This window comes from Chlorocebus sabaeus, chromosome 21 (assembly GCF_047675955.1).
Source record: "Chlorocebus sabaeus isolate Y175 chromosome 21, mChlSab1.0.hap1, whole genome shotgun sequence".
Classification (NCBI taxonomy): Eukaryota; Metazoa; Chordata; class Mammalia; order Primates; family Cercopithecidae; genus Chlorocebus; species Chlorocebus sabaeus.
In genome coordinates, this window is record NC_132924.1 from 120,698,744 (window position 1) to 120,723,665 (window position 24,922).

The 24,922-nt window shown below is 37.4% G+C and overlaps 1 protein-coding gene across 1 annotated transcript in view; it reads left to right on the top strand.

Moving 5' to 3' along the window:
• The window catches only part of CNTNAP2 (contactin associated protein 2), a 2,242,274-nt gene that overhangs the window by 1,492,548 nt on the left and 724,804 nt on the right, over window positions 1–24,922 (top strand). The gene's annotated exons all lie outside the window — the stretch shown is intronic.

Genomic DNA, 24,922 nt, shown 5'->3' on the forward strand with positions numbered 1-24,922 from the left:
TTTCTATTACATTTGCAGTGACTTGCTCCACTGAAGTTTTGAACCTCTCAAACTCACCCATGATATTTGGAATTAACTTCTTTCAAACTCCTTTTATTGCTAATATGTTGATTTCCTCCCATGAATGTTTTTAATGGCTTCGGATGGCGAATCCTTACCAAGAGGTTTTCAATGTAGTTTACTCAGATCCATCAAAGAAATCACTGTCTCTGGCAGCTATAGTCCAGCAAAATATATTTCTTTCTTTCTTTCTTTCTTTCTTTCTTTCTTTCTTTCTTTCTTTCTTTCTTTTTTTTTTTTTTTTTTTTTTTTTTTTGAGACTGAGTCTCACTATCGCCCAGGCTGGAGGGCAGTGGCATGATCTTGGCTCACTGCTGCAACCTCCACCTCCCGGGACCACACGATTCTCCTGCCTCAGCCTCCCGAATAGCTGGGAATACAGGTGCCTGCCACCACATCCAGCTAATTTTTGTTTTTTTAGTGGAGACGAGGTTTCACCATGTTGGCCAGGTTGATCTTGAACTCCTGATCTCAGGTGATCCACCCACCTGGGCCTCCCAAAGTGCTGAGATTACAGAAGTGCGCTACCATGCCTGGCCTATATTTCATTTTCTTCTTCTTCTTCTTCTTCTTTTTTTTTTTTTTTTTTTTTTTCCAAGTCAGAGTGTCACTCTGTCACCCAGGCTGGAGTGCAGTGGTGCGTTCTTGGCTCACCGCATCCTCCGCCTCCTGGGTTCAAGCAATTCTCCTGCCTAGCCTCCTGAGTAGCTAGGATTACAGGCACATGCCACCACACTCAGCTAATGTTTGTATTTTTATTAGAGATGGGGTTTTGCTATGTTTGCCAGGCTGGTCTCAAACTCCTGACCTCAGGTGATCCACCCATCTTGACCTCACAAAGTACTGGGATTACAGGCATGAGCTACTGTGCCCAGCCTATTTTTAAAATAATACAATTTGAAATTCAGAATTACTCCTTTGTCCACGGGCTGTAGAATTCAGGTTGTATTAGCAGGCATGAAAACAACATTAATCTTGTTCATCTCCTTCAGGGCTCTTGCCTGACTGGGTGCATTGTCAATGAGCAGTAGTATTTTGAAAGGAATATTTTTTTTTTTCTGGGCAGTAAGTCTCAATAATGGGCTTAAAATATTCAGTGAACTTGTTAAAGCTGTAAACAGATGTGCTGTCCTCCAAGCTTTGCTGTTCTATTTCTAGAGCACAGGCAGTGTAGTCTTAGCAGAACTCTTAAGGATCCTAGGATTTTCAGAAAAGTAAATGGCCCTGGCTGCTTCTTCAAGTAACCAGCTGCATTCGCCCCTAACAAGGAGCTGTCCTTTGAAGGTTTGAAGCCAGGCATTCACTTTTCCTCTTTAGCTGTGAATGTCCTAGATGGCATCCTCTTCCAATAGAAAGATGTTTCATCTAGATTGAAACTGTTGGTTAGTATACCTACCTTTATCAGTTAGATAGAACTTTATCATCTTAGCTAGAACGTCTAGGTAACTTGCTGTAGTTTCTCCATCAGCATTTGCTCTTTCACCTTGCACTTTGACGTTACGAAGAAGGTTTCTTTCCTAAATCTCATGAACCAACCTCTGGTAGCTTCAAATTTTTCTTCTGCAGATTTCTCACCTTTCTGAGCCTTCATACAATTGAAGAGAGTTAGGGCCTTAGTTTTGGATTAGGCTATGGCTTAAGGGAATGTTGTGACTCATTCTACGCAGACCACTAAAACTTTCTCCGTTTCAGCAAGAAAGCTGTTTCACTTTTCTATCTTTCACGTGTTCCCTGGAGCAGCACTTTTAATTTCCTTTGAGAACCTTTTCTTTGCATTCATAACTTTTCTAGCTGTTTGGTGCAAGAGGGTTAGCTTCCAGCCTATCTTGGCTTTTGACGTGTCTTCCTCACTAAGCTTAATGATATCTAGCTTTCGATTTAAATTGACAGATGTGTGACTTTCAAACACTTAGAGGTCATCGTATGGTTATGAACTGACCTAATTTCAACATTGTTTCGTCTCAAGGAATAAGAAGGCCTGAAGAGAAGGCAAAAGACGAGGGATCAGCTGGTCAGTAGAGCAGTCAGAGCTCACATAATTATCAATTAAGCTTGTCATCTTCTATGGGCACAGTTAATGGCACTCCAAAACAATGACAATAGTAATGTCAAAGATCACTGATGGCAGATCACCATAACAGATGTAATAATCATGAAAAATTTAAAGTATTGAAAGAATTACCAGAGTGTGACAGAGAGACACAAAGTGAGAGCACGCCATTGAAAAAACAAACAACAGCAAAATAAAACGATGCCAACAGACTTACTGGAAGCAGGGCTGCCACAAGGCTTCAGTTTATAATAAAGCATATGACCTGTGAAGCACAGTGAAGTGAGTATGCCTGTGTATATCTCAAGTCACCCAACGGAGGATGTATCAGTGCCTGTATCTCAGTGTGGGAACATAACATGATGTGTCTGTGTGTGTGGTTTAAATATATAAATGACACACACGCACACACTCGTGGTTTCAAAAAGAAACTACGCAAGCACAATTCTTCTACTCAAAATGTCCCTAAAGTGAGACATTTAGCTCTGATGAACTTCTATACTATGTGGGGCAGACTTCTTGAAAATAACAATACACAGAGCTTATTTGCAATGCAAACAAATCAGATTACTTACATGCAATAGGTGTTTGCTATTAAATTTGAAAACAGTGTTTGTAGGGAGAATAATCAGGCTGTAGATAACTAAAAGTTGACTGTCAATCACTAAATTAACTACAAGTGAATCCAAGATTAAACGTGACAGAGGCGGAAAAAAATAAAAATGATGTATAATGTCATACACCTGAAACCAGAGTAATTTACCAAAAGCAGATACGAATTCAGTGGGAGGGGTTGGCTTTGGTGAAATGTGGGAGATAAAGATCTAAGGTAACATAGACTAAATGTAAATTTAAAAAAATGATCTGAAGTGAGAATGTTGTGGAAATATATAACCAATATTTTTAAGAACTGGTGTTTTTTTTTTTTTTTCTCCATCAATTCAACATTGCTGTTATCCTGTTGCTAGTTTCACCTTAATATAGAACCAATGCAATTCAGGTAAGATATATAAAATATGTGCAGGCATGATTCAGAGGAATAGAAAAAAGAATGAATACTTTGAGGAGGAAAAATATAATTGGGGTTATATATGTAGGATAAAGGTCTATAAAACAAGCCCTTAAAAATAATGTTGAACTGCCTTGAAAATGTTATTTTTAATGAGAAAGTAGATTAATGAAGGCATTGGCCTTCACTTGTATTAGAAAGGATTTAGCAGAGATTTTATCCGAAGCAACTTCTTAGCATAGCGTAGATGAAATATTTGCCTGTGTATAGGGTTTAGAAGTTTCACTGAAAGGAAAAGAAACTTGACTTGCTGCCTCAAATTCTAGTAGCTGAAGTTATATGAGGTGAAGTTTCCAATGCTGTCTCTTAAGATAGCCAACATTACCTTAATGAGTTTTCTACAAACCCAAGTCAGATTCTTTTGGCAAAACTTGACTTCTCCACAGACTCTAGTTCAATCACAAAATAATCAAAGTCTGTGAGATTGAAATCTATAATCAAAATGCCATTAAATTAACCTAAAACAAGAAGACTAACTGCTAAAGGGAGAGGAGGTTCTGACCACCACACCGTGTGGGCAAGGTATATGGAGAGCCAAATTGTAAACTAGGATGCCAGTGTATTAATTTGTAATGAAAAAGTGTAATGCTAAGAGGATTGGACACTTCTCTTCTCTACCCCGCCAAATCTCCCCCTCAGGGCTACCAGATGGGAAGCCAAATTAAAATCAGATGCTTGCTTCTTGGGCTTGGAATCAGAACAAGAGGAGTAAATGATAGGATTGCGAGTTCAGGGTAAGAGGTCATCTTTGGACTGTGGAGCCCTTTCTCCTAGGCTACCGCTGGCTATGCACAAACTTGATCTAGTTTACTGTCCTTTCCCTTCCAGCTTCCCACCAACCCTTTCTTTTTTCTATAGTTCTGTTAATGTATTCAATCAGGCTACAGTGGGGTCTTGCTGACCTGGGAGTCATTTAGTTCTATTTGTGGTAATTTTGTTCCCATCTTTCCATTGAGTGTTGATATTTTAGTTTAACTCACAGGGCACAATCTTATTTTCAAAACTCTTCAGGGAGGCCCCCCTCAACCCAGCACTGACAATGTAGGACAACAGAGATGATTTCTTAAATGTTTTCCAATCCTACATCTCTGTGGCAAAAAGTTTTTTAACACTATATTATAGCATACAGATAACTGAATTTCCTTTCCATAGAGTAGAAAACACAAAGGAAAGGAAAATCTGGGTGGACTCAGAAGATGTGGCCTCTATATAACTAAATCCTCAATCTTTTCTCAGTTCTAAGAAGGGGAAAAATGATGATGATTGAGATGTTTGAATTCATTGTCAGGAAACTTGAATTTTTGCTCCCCATGGAGATCAAATGGAATATGCAGATAAAGTGCTTTATTTCTTTGTAGCTTTTACAGATATTTTGATCATTTTCTTCATATTAGAGCTTCCAGTTTGAAATCGACTGTGAAGATGTAGAAACACTTGCTCAGCAAAAATGTCTTATGACATATTAAATCATTTTCTCCCTGGAAACTGTTGTGATAATAAATACTACCAAGATGGAAAAAACCACTGGGGTGGATAAACCTTATTATTGATCTGTGCATTATTGTTAAAAATACTAAAATCAAGCTGTGTATGTTGCATGGAGTTCTACTGGAAAGCTATCATGTAATAATACAAAGGAAGATAAGAGAGAAGAAATGCAAATGGGAGTGACTAGAGAGTAATACAATTAATTTATAGCCACATACATTAAATTTGTTTAATATCGACAGTCGATTTACCCCTGGGAAGGAGAAGAAAACAGAATAGATTTTATTTTTAAGAACTCCTGAAACCTAACAGGATGTTGCCTAATGAGGTGATGTAACATAAAACATCACTCGATGCTGTATTTGCATAATGCCTTTTTCCCCTAAGAGATTGTTTTGAAAGAATAACAAAGAAACAGAAATGAAGTGGAAAACAAAATAACAAAGCATAAATATTTTCTCAGTGTTTGCAAATATTCATAATAATGTCCCATCCTCTGATTCATTAGTTCTCTCGAGAGCCCACGTGGATGTCCTCAGAATGTAAACTGATACTTAATTATTACATTGGGATTTAGACTTCTTTATAGCTATGCCACTTGTGTAAAAAATATTCATATCTATTTAAGAGCTGTGCAAAGCTGTGGTGATGTGAGTTATGCCATTTTGCTCAACACAAGACAGACTCCTAAAAACAGCTTTAATGTAGGCACAAACTGTTTTGATAGATAAGGCTAACTCTTAACAAGATTGTTCAGAGAAGACTGTCTTTTTCAATGTATTCATTTGTACCCTTTTCCTTTCAATGTATAACGTTCTCTTCCTGCTGCTTTCTACAACCTTTTCTTCCTACAGTTTTCTGAGCAACTCCACTTAACCATAGAGAAAAAAAGATTTTGGCATTCTGCTTTTCAGATTACTCTTAGCCCAAGGTCCTCAGATCTTCTCCTTCTTGCTCCCCCTTCCCAATTTGACAGGAGACCCAGTGCTCGCTTGTCTTGCTTTAAATTCTTCCCTATAGTAGGCAAGAAAGACTCTGACACCAGACACATTAGATTTGCTTTCTAACTAAATTTCAGTATAAAAACATTTAAGTCTAGTGATGTCACCTCGTACATATGCCTTTTGAAATTGGCCATTTACTCATTCTCGGAACTGATGCATATTGATCATCTGCTCTCTTTAAGGCACTAAGCTAATTTCTGTGGGAGGTTAAAAAATTGATAAGACCTGGTCCCATAAGGCCAATTAAAGACAAGGCCTATTAAAGATTTAATCTTCTACTAAAGACATTTTAAACAGCTTTTGCTTAAAGAGAAGTAAGATGGTAGGAGACTGGTTAGCCTCTGAAATCACATTATGCCTACTATTGACCCTAAAAATGTGTTTTGTTGAGGTCTTTGTTAAGGGAGATATGGGGCAGATGAAATCACAGCATACTGCTCCTCTGTCAGAATTCTCATGCCCCCACTATTGCACACCCACCGACCCAACAAACACACACGTTAAGTTATAATGACCTATACACAGACTTCCGTTTCCAAGGGGCTGCTGTCCTGCTTATGGTTATTGAAAGCCTATTTCTCCAAGAGGTACCGATCTTTCCTGGGCCTTTTACCTATAGTATGCACTTCCCTCCTCTCCCAGCCATGTTGTAGATAGAACCCTCCAGTTAACCCAGCCCCTAACTTCAGTGTTTTGTTTTGTCTCAAAAATCCACATATTTCTCTTGAACATTTGGTGTCGTTTTTAGAGAACGCCGTGTCATTTTTTTCTGTAATTCTTCTTTTATAAAATTCTTGAATTTTAATTTTAAGCAGTACATATTTATTTCTGAAAATCAAATTTGGCTAATGAAGTGTTTAGCCCAATCCAGTGAAGTTCAGCTCCGTCTCTGAGCCACAGTCTGTGCTGTCTAAAGAACCTTCAGTGAACGCATGGGTAGTACAGGTTAGTAGTGGTATTTCAGTAGTACCTGTTGTATGCCTCGACAAGACTTTGGAGAAAGTTCCACTGTTCTCATTTCCAAATTCAGCTGTTTTTTCTGCTAATAATTCTTTTATTTATTTATTTATTTATTTATTTATTTATTTATTTATATTGAGATGGAGTCTTGCTCTGTCACCCAGGCTGGAGTGTAGTGGCATGACCCCGGCTCACTACAACCTCCGCCTGCCGGGTTCAAATGATTCTCCTGCCTTAGCCTCCCGAGTAGCTGAGATTACAGGCATGCACCACTATGCCTGGCTAATTTTTCTATTTTTAGTAGAGACGGGGTTTCACCATGTTGGTCAGGCTGGTCTCAAACTCCTGACCTCGTGATCTGCCCACCTCGGTCTCTCAAAGTGCTGGGATTATAGGCGTGAGCCACAGTGCCCAGCCCATTGCTTTTTGATATAAGCACTGGCTATTCTACAACCTGCACCATGACATAGCCCTACTTAGAAGAAACTTCAAGTTAGTTTGCAGTCATCACAGCCATTTGCCTTTCCTTTGTCTCTAATAAAATTACCAAGGACCTCTCCTTAAGTAGTATATCATCCTAAACTCTCGGGAGATACCTCTGAGTCTTGGTTTTCTTTAAGGTTTGCAAGAAAGGCCAACCACTCATTTCTTAGAACAATTAATACCACTTTTTAACTTATTTCCTATAATACAAGATGGTACACATATTAATCAGAAACACAAACCCTCCAGATCTGACATAATGTAGATGCCACATTACACGCTTTGCCCAGTAAGTACCCTCTCCACCTCGACGATCCTTTGCCCTTTACAAACCATGTTCCAGATTCCGCATCTCTATCACAGCCTGAAGGGTAATGTCCCAATGTATTCAGGAATCGTTTAGACTATGATGGGATGGCACAGTCCCTACATCTGCTGCCAAATCAAGGAGCTTATTAACAGTACATTGCAGCTCTTGGCAAGAGTTAGAGTAGGAAATAAAATTAAGGTGTAGGGGTTAGGCAGGAAATTCAGATAAAACTACTTGGGAAATGTAGCTAAGCAAGATATAATTATCTAACTTATAATTAGACGAGAACATCAGGCCTCCCATCCCTAAAGGCTTCTTTTGCAAAGAGACAAGTGATACCATCAAGTAGCAGATGGTATTCTTGTATGGGTGCGAGTGAGTAATGAACACTTCTTACCTTAAGAGTGGCCTGCTCTGAATTTGGTTATAGGAATTATTCCTAGTGGCGCTAACTTGCTAGCTTAATAGTTCATTATTTCTATGTCTTCCATTCCTTTGGGCTAGTGCATTTATTAAATTAGAAAGGTGGGGGTGTCTGGAAAATTTCAGTATCATCTCTACAGGCTAGCTATTGGCGTCTGCCATTTGATCATCTCAAACTGTCTAGCAAATTAATACAACCAAGGAAAGCCAACAGACTACATTGGTTTAAATATAACTCCAATTTTTTTATTGTATTTCTTAAAAGTTCTATGATATGTTTTAGTTTGCAGAAAAGAGAAAGTTACTCAGTTTTAGAGCGTGATTTTTTTTGTCTCCCTGGATGTTTCTGGTTTTTTTGTTTGTTTGTTTGTTTGTTTTTGAGATGGAGTCTTGCTCTATCGCACAGGCTGGAGTGCAGTGACGCAATCTCGGCTCACTGCAACCTCCACTTCCCAGGTTCAAGTGATTCTCCTGCCTCAGCCTCCTGAGTAGCTGGGATTACAGGCGCCCACCACCACGCCCAGCTAATTTTTGTAATTTTAGTAGAGACGGGGTTTCACCGTTTTGGCCAGGCTGATCCCGAACTCCTTGGCCTCCCAATGTGTTGGAATTACAGGCGTGAGCCACCTCACCCAGCTGAATGTTTCTGTTTTAAAGGTCTTTGCATGTGGCTCTGTATGTAACCCTGTCCTTGCAAAGTTGTTAGAAAAAGATAAATGAACTCTCATTGGTTCAAGGAATTGACTGTGGAGAGCATGATGGAATCTAAAAATCAGAACAGCAAAACTTGTTTCCTCTTTGGATAAGTGGAATTGGTCAAAGAACAGAGTTTATGACTTCTCTTTACATAAGAGATGACATTAACTATGATGAAAGACCTAGTTCGTGATTTTTCTCAGATTCCATGTGGACATCTTATTTGCTAAAATCAACATGGCCAAACAATTTCTGCCTGTAGGAAATTGTTTTCAGTTATGTTTCCTCATGAAGTAGTATCCTGAAATTACCAGTCTGCATACTGTTTGCAATTATTACTACAAATAGCTGTTTAGCTTTTGTGTAAATGAATGAATTTTTATTGTATATATTTAAGGTATACAACATGATGTTTTGATGTACACATACATAGTGAAATGATTACTGTAGTCAAGCAAAATATATCCACCACCTAATATTTAGCTTTTAAAGCCCTTTAATTTCTAAATGTGGAATTGTTCATTATTTACTTATTTATCCATTCTATAACTCATTAATTGTTTGTACCAACATTTGCTGAATATGTACTTTGTATAAGTCACTTTGTTAGCTCTCTGGAAAATAAAAACAAAGTTCAATTTTCTGTATACTAAAACGTGTTTACTCACTAAGACATTAACAGAGTACTAAATTAATAGAAATTTTTCATATCAGCTAGTGCATTATCTTGCTAAGGCTTCCATCACTAAGTACCATAGACTAGATGGCTTAAACAACAGATAGTGGTTTTCTCCCAGTTCTCCAAATGTGACTGTCAGGATTCTAATCCTGTTTTTGTACTTGTATTAAAAAGTGAGAGAACATAGAGTCAAGACAGATGGATTAAATTGTTCATCTTATCCCTAAGAATTAAGAGTTTTTGTTGGCAGTGGTTTCTCTGTTTGTTTCATCTCTGGCTAATATGAAGAGTGAAGAAGAGCACACTGTTTCCTCTCAGCCCCAAATAACATTTCACCTACTTCTAAAGCTGCTGTGAGGTATGCAAGCTCTTACAAAAAGAAAAAAATCTGTCTCAAAAATCTGCCTCAAGATTGTAGAATCTTGCTCTCCTTGCATCCTTGTGGTTTTTCTGCCACAATTTTGAGACTTATCCTAGGAATTCAGTTCAGCCTTGTTTTCTCCTTCAAAATAAGCACATTTGGCTGTTTATTTTGAAGTTTATTTATTAAAATGAAACATTCGGAGATGTTATTGTTGTTCTTCTCTATCAGTCCAGTACAGTTCCTTTTCTTCTTTTGTTCCTAGGAAATCTCTTTGAATCTACTCTGTAAATAGAAATGGCTTCCCATCACACTTACAATGAAAACCAAAATCCTTATCTTGACTTTACAGGGTCTTTCATGGTCTGGCCCTGCCTGTATCTAACCTCGTCTCTCACTCTTCCTCTTGCTACACAGCTAGAAGCAAGAAAACAAGGAATCTAATCTAGTTTTATCTGGCTTTAAACCCAATGCTCTGAATGAGTACACTGCAATGCCCTTGTAAGTTACTTGCCTCTCTCGCATAGAGTACATGCCAGGTGGCCCATAGTTCTAGTTCCTATGTCCAACCTGAAACCAATTATTTTCACAAAGTCATATTTATTAAAATGTAGTATTTACAGAGGTATGCGTAAAAGTTGTAGATGCAAAGTTTGATTACTTTTCACAAAGTAGATGCCACTACATAACCACAATCCAGACCAAATTTTTACCTGTGCCCCAGTGAACCCCTTACAACCCTTTCTGAAACCTACCCTGCCAAGTAACCACTGTTGACTTCTGACACTACAGGTGTGTTTTCCCGTCTATGAACTTAATTTAAGAGTATTAGATGGCCGGGCACGGTGGCTCAAGCCTGTAATCCCAGCACTTTGGGAGGCCGAGACGGACGGATCATGAGGTCAGGAGATCGAGACCATCCTGGCTAACACGGTGAAACCCCCTCTCTACTAAAAAATACAAAAACTAGCCGGGCGAGGTGGTGGGCGCCTGTAGTCCCAGCTACTCGGGAGGCTGAGGCAGGAGAATGGCGTGAACCCGGGAGGCGGAGCTTGCAGTGAGCTGAGATCTGGCCACTGCACTCCAGCCCGGGTGACAGAGCGAGACTCCGTCTCAAAAAAAAAAAAAAAGAGTATTAGATATACTGTTTTGTGTCTGGCCTCTTGTGCTTAATATTAAATGTGAAGGTTCATCTATGCGGAAGATAGTATAGTTTATTCTCATTGCTGTGTATTGAGTATATTACAACCTGTCTTCTATTATATTGTAGATGGATATTTGGGCTGCTTCTAGTTTGGAAGAAATTCAAGTAGCGCCACTAGAAACATTCTTGAATGTGTCTTTTGGTGAATATATATTCTTTTCTTTCATCTTTATTTTTTTAAACTTCTATTTTAAGTTTAGGGATACAAGGGCAGAGGTTTGTTACGTAGGTAAACTTGTGCCATGGGGTTTGTGGTACAGATTATTTCATCACCCAGGTATTTCATCACCCTAGTACCCATTAGTTATTCTTCCTGATCCTCTCCCTCCTCCCATCCTCCACCCTCTGAAAGGCCGCAGTGGGTGTTGTTTCCCTCTGTGTGTCCATGTGTTCACATCATTTAGTTCACAATCCCACTTATAAGTGAGAACATGCAGTATTTGGTTTTCTGTTCCTGTGTTAGTTTGCTAAGATAAGGGCCTCCAGTTCCATTCATTTCCTATGGAGGACATGACTTCATTGTTTTTTATGGCTGCATAGAATTCCATGGTGTATATGTACCACATTTTCCTTAGTCAGTCTATTATTGATGGGCATTTAGGTTGATTCCATGTCTTTGTGTATTCTAACAGTTTACATCACTAACAGCAGAGGATGAGAATATTAGAGTTCTCATTACTCTGTATGCTTGTCAAAACTTGAGAGTGTATCTATATCATTTGAGCCATTCTCATGAGTATGTCATAACACTAGCTCTTTTTATAGACCTTGTTTTTCCTTAAAGTAACTAATTTATTTTAACTGTAGGACAAAAGCAGAAAACTCAGATAAAAGAGAGATATTACATTTAGCGAAACAATCAGAAATGAAATGTCAAAAATCACCTGAAATGCATCACCTGAAGAAGACTAATAACATTTCGAGGGTTAGTCGGTTAGACCTTTCCTTTGTTTGTGGTGTTAAGTACAATCACGTGCTGCATAACAACATTTTGGTCAACTACAAGCCACATATGTGATGGTGGTCTCAGGAGATTATAATGGAACTGAAAAATTCTTAACACCTAGTGACATCCTAGCCGTCGTAGTCATAGCCCACCACATTACTCATGCGTTTGTGGCAATACTGGTGTAAACAAACCCGCTGTGCTGCCAGTCATATAAAAGCAGAGCACATACAATTATTAGCAGCATATAATACTTGATAATGAAAATCAACTATGTTACTGGTTTATGTATTTACTATACTATACTTTAATTGTTATTTTAGGGTGTATTCCTTGTACTTTTTTTTTAGGTTTGCTATAAAACCATATTCAATGTTAATCTCTTGACTGTATCATATTCTTTTGTGCTTCATTTAATTGCACATTGCTTTATTCATCACGGTCCTTAATCATCAAAATTCATGGCTAATGTTGCCAGAAAGAGGCCATGTCCTGTGATTGACCTGAAAGCTAAATTAAAAGTGACTAAGAACTACAAAGATGGAAAATCAGCAATGGTTACTGCTCACCAGTCAGGTCTGCCCCATTCCACCATAGCCATGATCTCGAAGAATGAAAACAAAATATGGAAGCTGAAAAGGTCTTCTTCACTGAAGACAATGAGACTAACAAAAGTTCAGGGAGAGCCTATATGAGATATGGAGAAACTTCTAATGATCTGGAATGAAGACCAGACACAGAAGTGAATTCCTCCCAGCACCATGATGATCACAGCTAAGCGAGAAGTTTGTTCACAATGTTTAAAGAAAAGGCTGGACCCAACTGCATTGTTGAATTTACTGCTAGCTCTGGGTGGTTTAAATGATTCAACCACCATTTTTCATTACGTTATGTGAAAGTTAAGTGGTGAGTCTGCAAGTGCTGATGTGAAGACAGCTGAAGAATTTCTGAAAACTCTAGTTTTCAGTTGATTAGTGATAAGTTGATTGTGAGGGGGAATTACTTGTCAGAGCAAATCTTCAAATGAAGGAAACCTCTGTATTCTGGAAACCATGCCTTAAAGCACTGTTATCCCTAAGGGGGCCAAGTTAATGCTGGATGTCAGGTTTTTAAGGACAGAATAACTGTCTCATTTCAGAGCAATGTTGCAGGCTACAAATAGAAACGTTTTATGATTAAAAAAAAAAAAGTAAAAATAAAAATTTAAAGATTGAAAAAATATTTAAAAATTTAAGGATATAAAGAAAGAAAATAGTTTTGTACAGCTGTTTGTGTTTCAAGCTAAGTGTTATTATAAAAGAGTAAAAAATAATTAAACTTTATAAAGTAAAAATCTATAGTAAGCTAAGGTTACTTATCAAAGAAAGAGAAAAGTTTTCTATATATTTAGTGTGGCCTAAGCATCCAATGCTTCTGGCATCTACAGTAGTGTACAGTCATATCCTAGGTGTTCCCATCCTGTCACCACTCACTGACTCACTCAGAGCAATTGCCAGTCCTGCAAGCTCTGTTTTTGTTAAGTGCCCTATATAGGTGTGCTATTTTTTTATCTTTTATATTAATGTTTACCGTAGTTTTTCTGTTTAGATACACAAGGACTTACCATTGTGTTACAGTTGCCTGAGGTATCCAGTACAGCAGCACACTGTACAGGTTTGTAACCTCGGAGCAACAGGCTATACCACATAGCCTAGCTGTGTAGTGGGATATACCATCTGGGTTTAAGTACATTCCACGACGTTTGCACAATGACGAAATCACCTAATGATGCATTTCTCAGAACATACCCCCATTGTTAAGGGACATATGACTAGACATAAAATAAGATTTTACACAGAATCTTGTTACTTCATATAACAAAATGCAATATAAAACTTTCAAAACAAATAAATACACTTATGCCCCGTAAATGTTAATGTGAAAATCATATTTCATAAAAAAAATCTATATTACTATGTTAAAACTAACAGCCTCATAACATATCTTTGCATAGGTCTCTAATTAGTTTTCTTAAAATAAAGTCCCAAAGTGGAATTCTTTTTTCAAAAATTGTGTATTTCGTGACAGCTTCCAAAGACTATTGTTAGGCAATATTGTACCCCAACCAACCCTATGCTACCACTACCCTACATTTTTACCCAAGCTGGATGTGGGAATTCTTATTTAGGTCATTGTGACACTAGTTTATTGGTAGTTGTTACTGGTCATGAAACAATGACTCCAATTCACTTCCCAGCCCTCCTGGAGGGGCTCTGGGTGGCTGGGCAAGCCCCAGCCTCCCATCTGCATGCTCAATTACACTCTTTGTTTCCCATTGGCACCACCATTGTCTGCCTCCTGGACTCACCTCTTGGTTATCTCCATCCTTCCAGCTATCATATCATGACCATATCACGCTTGGACCCTTCCCCTAATATTGCTTCACTACCATAAGCTAAACTATGTTTTCCATCCTAAGTACAAATATTTCACTAACATCCATCATCTGTTTGTGAGGCAGCAGCAGGAGTAGGTAACCTATGGTTCTGCTTTCTCTATGCTATTCTGGAAATAGGGGAGCTTAGATTCTCCCTGGATCCCATCTTTTAGAGATAGCATTACTAGTCTCATATTCTGTTTTCTTTCATGTATTGAAACTTTTGTTATTAATAACTTCTGACTAAGTGAAAATGTCAATATGTAAAATATATGGGATGTGTTCCACAATATACAAAGAAAAGCTCTGAAACAGTCCCCTGTAATTCTGGATTTTCTGTTTTGTTTTTGTTGTTTAAATTTCCGGGTTCTTGAGTCCATGTGGTCTAAGTCCTGCATCAATCCTGAACACACGGCAGCAGTGATAAAGGGACGACCTGAGGCCCATGTTACAATTCACCAGGGTTGTGAATGCCTTGGACATTCTCCTTCTGATAGGGACAGGAGGAAGAGAAATTCTAGGCAGAAAGGGTGGATCCCCAACAAAACCCCACCCTCAAGCCTGGGACCGCTGTCCAAAGTGAGAACTTAATCTCTGTTTCTGGCTCAAATACTTCCTTTTCCAAAACCACCTGTGGCCCTGCCCCATCCTGTGCCTATAAAAACCCCATACTCAACTGGCAGAGAGAGGTGAAGCAGCTGGACGTCAGAGACTATGGCTGGACGTTGGAGAGAAGTGGCTTGACTTCAGAGGGACAGCTTGACAGCATAAGTTTGGAGAAGAGTCTGGCCAGAGATGGCCAGACTTCAGGGGAAGGTTACCTTCCCATTCCATCCCCTTTTCAGCTCCCCTTCCACTGAGAGCCACTTCCATTGGCAATAAAATCCCCCACAGTTGGCATCCTTCAGGTTGTTCATATGACCTCATTTCTCCTGAATACCAGGCAAGAGCCTGGGTGCCACTAATGTGGATACAAAAGGCTGTCACACTTGCCCTTTGCCCTTGCTGGAGGGCAGCCACCTCATGTGAGTAGGCAGAGGGATGACTGAGCTGTTAACACTCAAGCCGTCCATGGATGGCAGAGCTAAAAGAGCACTGTAGCAGTCCCTCTGGAGCTTCAGGGGTCCTGGGTGTCGTACCAGACTCTGCCACAATGCCTGCATGAAGTTCTCCCCTGCTGGTGCCGAAAAGCACTTGCTCCTGGCTCCGGCCTCCACTTACCCATGTGCTCCTTCCCATGATGGGTGGAGCACAGCAGATCCCAGTGAGTGGAGCTGGCTCCTGCCTGTGCAGAAGCAGCCAGTTGGGTCCAGTGTTTGTGCACTCCAGTTCTCACCTCATTCACTTTCATGCTCTTTCCTGCAAGGAGTTGACAGCTGTGAGCTGGGCCAACGAGGCACCTGGTTGCAAGTTCCATGAAGGGCTCAGGGAAATATCCTGCTTCACTTCCATCTGGAGCTAGTGCTCTGTAGAGTGCACTGACAATAAGAAAGTGTAGATGAGGACCGGGCACAGGCTCAGCTGAGCGTCTTGAGGAGGCTGTAGCTCTCAGAACAATGCTGAGAAAACTGGTCCTTCAGCTATAAACGCAGACTCAAGAACTCCATTTATCAAATTGTATCTCATGAAAAGTTGGTGTCCAGTGACATTCATCTGAGAAAAAAAAAAAATTGGCTGAAATAACTAGATAGACTTTTTGTTAGACCTTATAATGAAGAATTTTGAATTTCCTGAAAGTGGGATGCAATACAGAGTGTTCCCCAAATTGTTTCCATGGAACAGCTAATAGCACATAGAACACTGGTATTTGCTGTGACATGATGATAAAGCTCAAGGCCAGAGATACCGTGTGTAGCTCTCAAGTACTCCAACCTCAAGGTACATGCCTTCCACTCACTAATTGGCTCCTCTGGCTGTGATCCGAAAGGGAAGGAGGATAATTCAAATGGGTTGGCCCCAAAATAAGAGGAATAGTGTGCATTTATACCAGGATATGGGCGGTACCTGCTTATCATACCCTTTATGCAATCTCCAGTTCGTTAACTCTAGTAGATACTGTGAAGATACTATCAAAAAGAGGTTATGGTGCCCCCAAATTAGGGAAGCCCTAAGGGATTCTGTATCTCCTTTTTGTAGAGAGTTTGTTGGAAAATCAGATACTGGTCTGAGAAAAATGCTGATCTCAATGGTCAAGAGACTTAAAAAAAGTACCTTAAAACATCAGAATGAAATCATTGAAGGCAATGTTTAGCTTTGTGATGTGCTGTATTACTGAACAAGATGGTATAAGTAGAGATGACATGTCAAATCTGATTTTTCTATAGGAAAAAATTATAATTTAGGGAGGTATAGTTGTAGCCATGTTCCTAATACTCAAAAGTTAATCAGAATTACCACAAATGATCTACTCATTCAAATATAAGTAGGCCACAAATACCATGTTAAATGTTCTAAATTTGAATTGTTTAAAAAAGCACAATATATTTATAGAAAATGACTGTTATGACCCATTATCAGAAGCTTTTGATCCAATATTAGAATAGTAGAGGCTTTTGTGCTAAACTGTTATCTTTCTTATAAATTCTAGCCTTTATTTATCTATTTTAGAAGGGCATGTGACAAAGCATGGCAGGGAATACTTTTAGAAGGCTCATGGAATCCAGGAAGAAAATTCCTTGGGAAACTTTGGACTGTATTCTCAACAAACCCTTCAGAGACACTTAAAGCTGGTAAAAGACCTTTTGCGAAAGTGATCCGGGGGGGCCTCCGCTTTGTTTCTCTGGATATTTCTCTGTTGAAATATAGGTGTCAAACACGTCCCATTTTAGATGCTCTTCAGACTTCAAAACATTACCTTCCTGCTTTCAGGGAGCCATTTCATCAGCTTTTGTACTGTGTATTCACTGTGGACCCTGCTGTTATGCAAGTACCACCATGGCTAAAAATTCACAAGACCATTCTTATTTGCACTGACTTTTTTTTTATTTGATCTTTCACAACGTTGCTGCTTCTGTTTCAAAAACGTCTCAAAGCTTTGATTTGATTGCAGCTGGATTCAAGGATACCCAAAGCCAAGTTTGATCCTGCATTCCCCAAATCAAAAGTATTTCATTTCAGATGTATATTCTATACCTGGCCATAATAATGAACAGCAACCATTACTGGAGCATGCTTTTGGTGCTTTTTTTTTTTTTTTCTTAATAGTCATTTTTATGATTTGGAAACATAATTAGAAGAAGATTCCTATTCCAGACTACAAATCGGTGGATTTGATTCTACGACATATGTGCCAATAATGAGCAATGTTATCCAATGAAGCAAATGACCTGTCTTTAAAATTTCTTTCATTCTGTAAATTCTACATGAGGTATAATTTATGTAGCCAACTGGCTCCTCTGCTAAACTACTGCAGTTCAGTTGTCGGGATTGTCTGGAAGGAAAAAACAAAGCTGTGGACGTGCATGAGTTAGTTGGAGGTGATTACCATGTAACTGATGACCATTCATGTTCTGAGCGCTGTGCTATTACATACATTATTTTATTTAATCCTTGCAACATCCTTATTCCTGTTTTTCAGCTAAGCTTATAATGAGGCTCAGAGTAGTGAAGTAATTATCCATGGAGAGGGAAGATCAGCAGTATAGATTAAGTTGGAATAAATCTAAAGCTCATCCTCTTTCACTAAAGCATGCTGCTTTCTAGCTATATAAGAAAAAAACCTCATTATTCTATTACTTCATTGAGAAAGTACTGTTCTCTCTTGTTCAGCTGTCCACTTTACTTAGCTCTGGTGAAATCTAAATTAAATGCTCTCCAGCTGCTGATGTCCGTAACACTCTGGTGGTACTAACCATAGTTCTGGGGAGTGAATGGGAAGAATGGCCGAGACTGGAGATGGGGACATTAGATTTTGAAACACAGACCAACTGAAATGAGACTGTGTTTTCTGTTAATAATAGGAGTGTAAATGAATCATTGAAAAATCATTGAAAGTTTTCTGAACTATAGGAAGCAAATGCTACCTATACTTCTTTATGACTTTCAAATTGAAAGATAATTTTCAATACATGTTAAATGGTACAAAAATCAGTGGTGCTTTTTAAAAAATTCAAGCTTTATAAGATAAAATAATAAAACATGTGCCAAATATGTCTGAATACTATTAAATGTAAATGGTGTATCATTAAATGCACTGGCTGCTTGGGAGAGGTATAATAAACAAGAGATACATTGTAGCTATGATGGTGACAATTTACATTTTTTAATTCTGGAGGAAATTTCAAACTGTGGAATATATAAGCAGAAAGGAAATGAATAATGCATCTAACTAGCATGAGACACTAAGCCTCACTCCCGTTGTGGACAGACAGTGTACAAGAAAAGATTTTGGTGGAAAGATGTAGGTGCGAGTTAAGTGGAGGATATTCTTTATCGCAAACATATCCAGCAACATCTGAATGCCAAATAGAAGACTTTACAGTTTCATCTCTCCTTAGAGAGCATATTTTTTAGTTGTTGTTTTGTTTAGGAGAAAATTGCAGTTTAAGATTTACAAACCACTTCATTTGCAAACTGCTATTACTATAGTTTCTGCCTCTGAAAATGTTTAAAGCTACAGGCAATGAAAAGACATAGTATTAGAGTTTTTCCCTATAAAGAAAGCTCTCATTCTGTTGTAAAAAAGAGCAGTATAAAAATAAAATATTATTTATAGAGTTATTTATATAAGTAGCATTTCGATGTGCCTTGCTGAGTCTTTGAGATATTACAAAGCAGAATATCTGAGAAAACATATTTCACTTCATTTTTTAAATGCAAAAGAGATCAAGAGATTATCTTCATTATGATAAGATTCAAGGAAATTTACATAGGTAGTTGGAGCTTGTCCATAAACTTTATTCCTTATTACAATATAGACTATAGGTTATTACGTATTTTTCCTCAAGAGAGGTAAGGTTAGATTTTTCACTATTTAGGTTGAGACTCTTTAGTTGATAGCTGAAAATTTTCTTTTAGCATTCAATTTATTCTTTGAATTTTTTTATTTTAGGGTATCTTACTATAAATTTTGCATGATCACCTTTTTTTTTTTCATTTTCCTATCAGCTGTTTATCTTAAATATTCCTTAATGGATGTGTTAGTTTTCTAGGATTGCCAAAACAAATCATCACAAACTTTGTGCCTTAAAACAACAGAAATTTATTCTCTCAGCAGTTCTAGAAGCCAGAAGTTTGGTATTAAGGTATTCATAAGGCCAAACCTCCTTCAAAGGCTCCAGGAAAAAATCCTTCCCTGCCTCTTCCATATTCTGGTGGCTCCAGGCAGGCACTGGCTTGTGGTGATATCACTCCAGTCTCTGCCTCCGTCTTCACAAGGCCTTCCATTCTATGTCTCAAACCAAATCTCTTTTCTCTTATAAGAACACCAGTCACTTGACTTAGGGCCCACCCAAGTCCAGGATGATTAATTTTGAGATCCTTAACTTAAATATATCTGCAAAAATCCAACTTCTCAATTTCCATATAAGATCACATTTCCAGGTACCCAGGTATAGTAATCAGGGTTCCCCAGAGAAACAGAACCAACAGGATATCTAAATGAGCCTTATGGGAGACCGCTAGTGTCAATCCTGGTTCAACTCAAGAGGCCTGAAAATCGTGAGTGCTGATATCTCAGGGCAGGTACTCGAAAAGAAGAAATTTACTTTTTCTCCACCTTGTTTTAAATTCAATCCCTCAGTGGACTGGATGATTCCCACATTGGTGAGGTGGTCTTCTTTACTCACTGTACTGACTCAAATGCCGGTCTCTTCGAGAAACACCTCACAGACACACCCAGAAATGATGTTTTACTAGCTATCTAAGCATCCTTTAGCGTAATCAAGTTGACACAAAAAATTAACCATCACACAGGGGTTAGGGTTTGGGCATGTATTTTAGACGGATACAGGTGAATGTATTACAAGATGTGAAAAACAGACTTTGGAGTTAGGCAAAACTGAGTGAAAAACATGGATCTGCCACTCACATTGAGGAAATATGATCATGCCCATAATTCTTTAGAGCACAAATTTCACCCTTTTAAAATTAATGGTATTTTAATAATTACGATGATACTAGCTTCATACATGTTGTATTAGATAATAGACAGTGTGCATTGTAAGATAATATGTATAAAGCAATTAGCTCCCTACTTTGCCAATAAATGGCCATTGTTATTGTTATTGATTATACTGATTTTATTTTTCTAATTAGGGTAATTTCATTGACTTCAATTTCTATAGAGTTCCTCTTCTCTTTTTATACAGCAGAAGGTACAAAAGAGAATGTGGCATGAATCATGTCTGTATTGGAAATAGAAATATGATGACTAATTTTGTTCTAAATGAAGAATGTTTTCTTATGGAATTGTTGTAAGAATTAAATGGAAAAAAATGTATGTAAGTACTTAGCAGTTAGCATTTAGTGTTAGCTACTATTATTAACAATTCCCTAAAACCTGCTAGGGTTACAGTAACCATGGAAACACAAACTCTATTTTATTTAGTAATATATATATTTTTTTAATTAACAAAATTGTATTCATTTACTATATACAATATATTGTTTTGAAGTCTGTATACATTACGGAATGACTAGCTCTAGGTAACATGCACTGCCTCATATAGTTATCATTTTTGTGGATATTTTGCATTCATTCTCTTAGCATTGTTTCAGAATACAATATATGGCTAACTATAGTCTCTGTGTTGTACAATAGACCTCTTTAATTTCTTCCTCTATCTAATTAAAATTTTGTATTCTTTGATGAATACCTTCCCAACCACCATTCACCGACTACCCCAGCCCCTTCTAACTACCGTTCCATTTTCTACTTATATGAGATCAACTTTTTAAGATTCCATTTACCAGGGCAATCATGCAGTATTTGTCTTTCTTTGGTTGGTTGGTTTCACTTAACATAAAGTCCTCCAGGTTCATCCATGTTGTCACAAATAACAAGATTTCTTTCTTTTTCATGGCCGAATATAGTATACCACTGCGTATACATACCGCGTTTTCTTTATCCATTCACCCATCAATGGATACTTAGATTGATTTCATCTCAGCTATTGTGAATAATGCTGAAGTGAACATGAAAGTGTAGATATCTCTTTGACATACAGATTTCATTTCCTTTGGATATAAACTCGGTAGTGGGATTGCTGGATCACATAGGAGTTCTATTTCATTAATTTTTTTTGAGGAACCTCCATACTGTTTTAAATACTGGCTAATTTACATTATCACCAACATCAGCCAAGGGTTCTCCTTTCTTTACATCCTCACCAACACTTGTTATCTTTTGTCTTTTTGACATTCTGAGAAGTATGAGGTCATGTCACATTGTAGTTTTGTCTTTGCCTAATGATTAGTGATGTTGAGCATTTTTTTCATATAGCTATTGACCATTTTGTATATCTTCTTTAGAGAAATTCTATTTAGAGTCATTGCTCATTTTTAAATTGGGCTATTTGTTTTTGTTTGTTTGTTTTGCCATTGAGCTGTTCGAGTTCCTTGTTTATTTTGGCATATAAACCCCTTATCAGATGTGTAGTTTGCAAATATTTTCCCCCATTCTGTAGGTTTTCTCTTTACTCTGTCGATTGTTTCCTTTGCTGTAAAATAGCTTTTTATTGTGATGCAATCTTATTTGTCTATCTTTGCTTTTGTCACCTGTGCTTTTGAAGTTATATCCAAAAATCGTTGCTCAGAAAATTGTCACATAACTTTTTTTCTATGGTTTTTCAATGAGTTTCACAGTTTTGGGTCTTATATATCAGCTTTTAATCCATTTTAAGCAGATCTTTGTATATGGTATGAGATAAGGATCTAATTTTATTATTCTATATGTGGATATCCAGTTTTCCCAGCACCATATATTGAAGAAAGTATCCTTTCTCCATGGTGTGTTCATAGTACCTTTGTTGAAAATTATTGGTTGTAAGTGCACAAATTTATTTCTGGAGTTCCTATTCTGTCCCATTGTTCTACACGTCTGTTTTTATGCCAGTGTTGTGAAGTTTTGGTTACTATAGCTATGTAGTATATTTTGAAATCAGGGAGTGTGACGCTTCCAGTTTTGTTCTTTTTGCTCAATATCACACACTCCTTTCTAAATCTCATCATCCTTTAGGGTATATAACACAACTGATAAATGCACAGATATAATTACATGTATTTTCAAATAATTGATAACCAAAAATTGATAAGCAATCATAGTTTTGCATACTAACTGGCAATTCCTTTCTAACTTGCCCTGAATCTTATTTTATAGATATACATTTCCAGGATGTTACATAAGCCTTCAGTTTAGCTCATCAATACTCAGCTATCCACAAGTCCTCATTGCCTTGCTGCAGTTTTTCCCAATACCAGAGCCATGTTCTTAGCTGGCTATGAAAAATGTTTTGAAGATGCATCTTCTCCAGAAATCTTTTGAGACTGATCTTCCCAAATATGAATGGTGCTAGGATTATTTTATTAATAATTGAATCTTCTAATGCTTTTCTCTTTGTTATTGATTTGTGGCATTAATTTTTAAAGTGCTTGATTTCTGAGTTGATTATTTGCTATATTAATCATATGCCTTTCAAGGTCTTGGCTTTGTTAATACTGTCTTAAGTGACTACAGAATGAAGACTTGTAACTTTCAGGTAAGGATTCTGCCTGTTTTATTCAGGACAGTGTCCAATAAATATAACAGCAAGGGGAATCATTTGCCTGCGAGCCATTTGGTTAAAATTCTTCTCCCTTAGTTCTCATATACACATTATAATTTGCATTTTAATTTTAATGTCTTCACAACCACGAAAGCATATTTAGGTAAATGTGCTAATTAGATCTTTGTAAACAAGCATATGTTATTTTGGTTTATGAAATTTAAAGGGCAATTAAAAACACATATATTTACTGCTTATAGGTGGGAGTGGGAATAACTTTAATCTGCAAAGTGTAAGTGAATCTGAGGAAAAAGCTAAGTTAGAGATGTGCTGAATGATCTTTTGGAAGAAACTAAAAGAAATTTGAAACTTCTCTTTGGAAAACCGTAGAGCCAAATAATGCTACACATTGAGCCTCGCCATAATTAAATCAAAATACTTGAAAATTAAATTTCAAACCTCTTTTCAACTAGTGTACTTACCTTAGAGAAATCTTCAAAAGAAATCTGTGGTATGTTGATTGTTAATGAAAGCATGTCATTCTTTCTCTGGTGACTTATCCGTTTTTATCAGTTTCACTGTGAAGAGCAGAGTGACATATGACTGTGATAACTGAAGATGACATCTCATAGTGCAATCCATTATCTGAAAGATTTAAGGACAAAGCTCTCTGAAAAACACAATTAAGAAAATAAATGTTTTTAGAAATATAATAAAGATCTTTTATGATTTTGGTTCAGGAACATCCATTTCTATAACATGATACGCTAAGGAAATAGTCTGCCAATCATCTAAATAACACTTGTATTTTGATTTTTCTTGGTTTGGCTTCTCCACAAAGAAACTAACAAATCATTAACAAGGAATAAGAACAAAAACATGTCTAAAGTGTTTTTAGAAATAGATTGAGGAAGTAGACTAAAAGGAGACTCAGAATAGAGACAGTGTTTTCTAAAAATATGGCCACGTTATAAATGTGTATTTGTTTCCTCGCCATTAAAATTAGGCAATATATTGTTTATTGTCTGGATAGTTGGTCTTGACTTTGTTTTTGGCTCCTGATTCTTGGTCTGAGTCTAAGGAACCAATAAAAATCTCTTGGTGTGCCTCATAAGTAACCCCAGATTGACCCCACTCCAGGAACTAAAGAATCTCATTGCTTCAACAAATTCTGTTGAACCTTGCTTTGGAATTATATTATTTATTTATTTGTAATAATTATATTATTTTCTGTTTGCCTTAGTTGATTTAAGAAGTCTTTAGTATCAGATCAGGATCATAATGTATAGATATAGAACTCCTTAAAAATAAATCCCAAATCTAAAATCAGGATTGAAAAAGGGACAGAAGTTAAATCAACCAAAGTAAATGTTTAAAATATGTATTGTTAGCTGTGCTTATTCAAATTGGTCAACTCTGAATATCTTAGTTTCTTTTTTTTTAATTCCACTGGTTACAGATTCTAAATTTCACCCATTCCTTCTTGCCTTAAACTGTGATCTGTAACCTGTGCCTTCACTCAAATCACCATTTCAGCTCTTTTACAAACATCAAATAGCAAAGGGCAATATGGATATTTTATTAGACTTGCACAGATCAGAAACAAAAATATGCGTACAAGTTCAGGGGACTATGTGCAGCATTTCTGTAAGGAAATAGTGGGTGTGAGGTATAGAGAGAAAATTTCCCCATCATCAAGTTCCTGGACACTATGGTACTGCACTTGTCCCGCTATAATTCCTTAAAAGTATAGCGACTATTTTTCACCTTTATAATAACTACGGTACTTCTAAAGGGCCACTACAATAGCAACGAGAATATCATCTGTTTTTCTTGGAGGTGGTAGTTTTCATCAAGCGTATCAAGACATATGAGAAGATGGTATTTAAAATATTCAGCCAACAGTATGTCCTGGGCATGGACCAGAATGAACACACTGGCTGAAGTACCTAAAGCAATATATTGAGGCCCCAGCTATTTCTGAGATTGGGGACTTTTGTGAGGTCTACTCCAGTGCACATCTGGAGTAGATTCAGGAAATGTAAGCAGTAGATATTTACCAATTATACAA